The sequence below is a fragment of the Salvelinus sp. IW2-2015 genome, unplaced genomic scaffold (assembly GCF_002910315.2).
Source record: "Salvelinus sp. IW2-2015 unplaced genomic scaffold, ASM291031v2 Un_scaffold2949, whole genome shotgun sequence".
NCBI classification, from domain to species: domain Eukaryota; kingdom Metazoa; phylum Chordata; class Actinopteri; order Salmoniformes; family Salmonidae; genus Salvelinus; species Salvelinus sp. IW2-2015.
This window is the reverse complement of record NW_019944244.1, coordinates 64127-68762: the sequence shown is the minus strand read 5'-3', so window position 1 is coordinate 68762 and position 4636 is coordinate 64127. Positions and strand designations below refer to the sequence as shown.

Here is a 4636-nt window from a genome sequence, read left to right as displayed (position 1 = left end):
AAAAAAAAAGGAAGACGTTTTTGACGGGGAAGAAGGGAGGAGCCTCATCCTCAAGAAGGGAGGAGCCTGGAAGAGGAGACCGATGACTGGAGAAGGAGATAACTGGTAAGACCACATCTTTGTTGTTATTTAGTTCTAGTGGTGATGTTTAAAGGCATCCCTCTGCCCAGTGGCACAATGGCCCTGTTCAAAAGAATCAAAATCCTTGATGCATTGTGGGTTCAATTGTGACTGACTTATCTACAAATAATGATAGTTTATGATTTCAAGGTGATTTGTGGGCTGTATGTCTTCCTGACCTGTAGGAGACACTCCTGCTCCTCCTGCCACTTCTCCTGCCTCCTCCTCTCCTCCTCGGGGTCCCAGGACCAACTGGAGGGGGAGGTGCTGAGGGACGGCACCTGGAGCTGGTGGACAACCCAGAATATTACCATTCACACACACCCCCCCACCCCACCCCCAATACTCAGTCACAACACACACAACCTTAAGAGCCAGTGTTCCCCCATCTTGTTCCTGTGACTTACATCAGATATTGCAGACGCCGATCCTCCTAACAGAGAGAGAGAGAGGGGAGGAGAGCGTGTTAACAGTCAGCCAATGTGAGAATATATATGTTTCCCCAATCGGGCTCACTTATATCACCCCATTTATCATCATTCTATTTATGAATTAAATCAGAGCACTGCAAACCAAGGACCCAACAGAGCCTTCTGGGTGAATCAGAGAGCACTGCAAACCAAGGACCCAACAGAGCCTTCTGGCATCACCCTGCAGTACTCACACATCACCCGCAGTACTCACACCATCACCCGTGCAGTACTCACACATCACCCTGGCCAGTACCACCCACCATCACCCTGCAGTACTCACAACAATCAACCCTGCAGTACTCACACATCACCCTGCTACTCACACATCACCCTGCAGTACTCACAACATCACCCTTGCAGTACTCACAACATCACCCTGCCCAGTACTCAACACATTACAAACACTGGAGCACAACTAGTCATACAAGCATCTAGTGATTGACATACAAAATATCACCGACGATTCATGACAGTTTACCATCACCCAAAGGTTGCACTCCAAGCCCCCTAGCTGGGTGAAACCATAGCAGTCTCTATACTGACTGACTGTCATCGACTAGAATAGCTGGGTGTTGAAAACCATAGGAGTTCCCAGACCTGAGACAGAGCAGCAGAGGAGGCAGCCAGCGGCAGAGCGAGAAAGACAGAGGGCAGGGCTGAGCAAACAGAGGCAGGGCCGAGAAGACCAGAGGCAGGCGAGAAGACAGAGGCAGGGCGACGGAAGGCGAGGAGACAGAGGCAGGCGAAAGGACAGAGGCAGGGCGACTGAGGAACAGAGGGCAGGGCGAGAAGACAGAGCGGCAGGCGAGAAGGACAGGAGGCAGGGCGAGGAAGACAGAGGGCAGGCGAGAAGACAGAGGGCAGGGCGAGAAGACAGAGGGCAGGCGAGAAGGCAGAGGACAGAGGCAGGGCGAAAGGACAGAGGGCAGGGCGAAGACAGAGAACAATCACAGCAGAGGTCAATTTTGGCGACGTTACAATTTGGGCTAGTTTTGACAGCAGCCAGCAAGTTTGTATGACTGACTGGTACCACAATAATCACTTCCTTGAAATGATTAAACTAGTCATATTGGTAGATAAGTCAAGTCACAATTTGACCAACAATGCGATCAAGGATTGATTCTCTTGAACAGGGCCATTGTGTCCCACTGCCAGAGGGAAATGCCTTTAAACATCACCACTAGAACTAAATAAACAACAAAGATTTGGCTACCCAGGTATCTCCTTCTGCCAGTTCATCGGTCTCCTCTTCCAGGCTCCTCCCTTCTTTGAGGATGAGGCTCCTCCCTTCTTCCCCCGTCAAAAACGTCTTCCTTCTTTTGATTGGATGCCACACGGGCAACAGGGGCATGGGCTGGCCCAAGACAGGCTGAGGACTGCAAGGCTAGCGGTCCCGTCGGTCATCTCTCCTGAGCTCTCCGTGTTCGTGGGATGATTTGACACAAGGGACTACATTTCCACGATGCCTCTGGACGTGAGAGGATCAGGGGTCACCTCAGCCTGCCTGTATCCCTCCACCCCTGCCTCCTCCTGGGCCTGCTGCCACTCATCATCCAGCCTCTTCTGGTCCTGCCGGTACTTCTCCTGTACAACATCGCAACAAGACGAGTAAACTGTCCAATCAGCATTCTCTCAGACTACAGGTAATTTAGCCCAGAATTGGCACGTTTTATCATAACAGACATGGCACGAACGGTTCCAATGGAAGCAGTTCCACGCTGAATCACTGAAGAGAAAGAGCAGTTATTTACTCAGTGTGGGTTCCAGGCTAAGAGGGCTGTATGTCTTCCTGAACTGCAGTGGTATTTACTCAGTGTGGGTTCCAGGCTAAGTGGGCTGTATGTCTTCCTGACCTGCAGTGGTATTTACTCAGTGTGGTTCCAGGCTAAGTGGGCTGTATGTCTCTGACCTGCAGTGGTATTTACTCAGTGTGGTTCCAGGCTAAGAGGGCTTATATCTTCCTGAACTGCAGTGGTATTTACTCAGTGGTTTCCAGGCTAAGTGGGCTGTATGTCTTCCTGACCTGTAGGAGACACTCCTGCTCCTCCTGCCACTTCTCCTGCCTCCTCCTCTCCTCCTCGGGGTCCCAGGACCAACTGGAGGGGAGGTGCTGAGGGACGGCACCTGGAGCTGGTGGACAACCCAGAATATTACCATTCCACACACACCCCCCACCCCACCCCCAAACTCAGTCACAACACACACAACCTTAAGAGCCAGTGTTCCCCCATCTTGTTCCTGTGACTTACATCAGATATTGCAGACGCCGATCCTCCTAACAGAGAGAGAGAGGGGAGAGCGTGTTAACAGTCAGCCAATGTGAGAATAGATGTTTCCCCAATCGGGCTCACTTATATCACCCCATTTATCATCATTCTATTTATGAATTAAATCAGAGCACTGCAAACCAAGGACCCAACAGAGCCTTCTGGGTGAATCAGAGAGCACTGCAAACCAAGGACCCAACAGAGCCTTCTGGGTGAATCAGAGAGCACTGCAAACCAAGGACCCAACAGAGCCTTCTGGTGAATCAGAGAGCACTGCAAACCAAGGACCCAACAGAGCCTTCGTGTGAATCAGAGAGCACTGCAAACCAAGGACCCAACAGAGCCTTCTGGATGAATCACAGAGCACTGCAAACCAAGGACCCAACAGAGCCTTCTGGTGAATCAGAGAGCACTGCAAACCAAGGACCCAACAGAGCCTTCTGGGTGAATCACAGAGCACTGCAAACCAAGGACCCAACAGAGCCTTCTGGGTGAATCAGAGAGCACTGCAAACCAAGGACCCTACAGGGCCTTCTGGATGAATCAGAGCACTGCAAACCAAGGACCCAACAGAGCCTTCCGGATGAATCAGAGCACTGCAAACCAAGGACCCAACAGAGCCGTCTGATGAATCACAGAGCACTGCAAACCAAGGACCCAACAGAGCCTTCTGGGTGAATCAGAGAGCACTGCAAACCAAGGACCCAACAGAGCCTTCTGGATGAATCAGAGAGCACTGCACACCAAGGACCCAACAGAGCCTTCTGGATGAATCACAGCACTGCAAACCAAGGACCCAACAGAGCCTTCTGGATGAATCAGAGAGCACTGCAAACCAAGGACCCAACAGAGCCTTCTGGATAGATCAGAGAGCACTGCAAACCAAGACCCAACAGAGCCTTCTGGATGAATCACAGAGCACTGCAAACCAAGGACCCAACAGAGCCTTCTGGGTGAATCAGAGAGCACTGCAAACCAAGGACCCTACAGGGCCTTCTGGATGAATCAGAGCACTGCAAACCAAGAGCCCAACAGAGCCTTCGATGAATCAGAGACTGCAAACCAAGGACCCAACAGAGCCGTCTGGATGAATCACAGAGCACTGCAAACCAAGGACCCAACAGAGCCTTCTGGGTGAATCAGAGAGCACTGCAAACCAAGGACCCAACAAGCCTTCTGGATGAATCAGAGAGCACTGCACACCAAGGACCAACAGAGCCTTCGGATGAATCACAGCACTGCAAACCAAGGACCCAACAGAGCCTTCTGGATGAATCAGAGAGCACTGCAAACCAAGGACCCAACAGAGCCTTCTGATGAATCAGAGAGCACTGCAAACCAAGGACCCAACAGAGCCTTCTGGATGAATCACAGAGCACTGCAAACCAAGGACCCAACAGAGCCTTCTGGTGAATCAGAGAGCACTGCAAACCAAGGACCCTACAGGGCCTTCTGGATGAATCAGAGCACTGCAAACCAAGGACCCAACAGAGCCTCCGGATGAATCAGAGCACTGCAAACCAAGGACCCAACAGAGCCGTCTGGATGAATCACAGAGCACTGCAAACCAAGGACCCAACAGAGCCTTCTGGTGAATCAGAGAGCACTGCAAACCAAGGACCCAACAGAGCCTTCTGGATGAATCAGAGAGCACTGCACACCAAGGACCCAACAAGCCTTCTGGATGAACAGCAGCACTGCAAACCAAGGACCCAACAGAGCCTTCTGGATGAATCAGAGAGCACTGCAAACCAAGGACCCAACAGAGCCTTCGGC

At 51.5% G+C, this 4636-nt stretch overlaps 1 pseudogene; it reads right to left on the bottom strand.

Annotated features, from left to right (window-relative positions):
- Nucleotides 1-4636, bottom strand: part of LOC112075037 (LIM domain only protein 7-like) — a 69576-nt pseudogene that overhangs the window by 9365 nt on the left and 55575 nt on the right.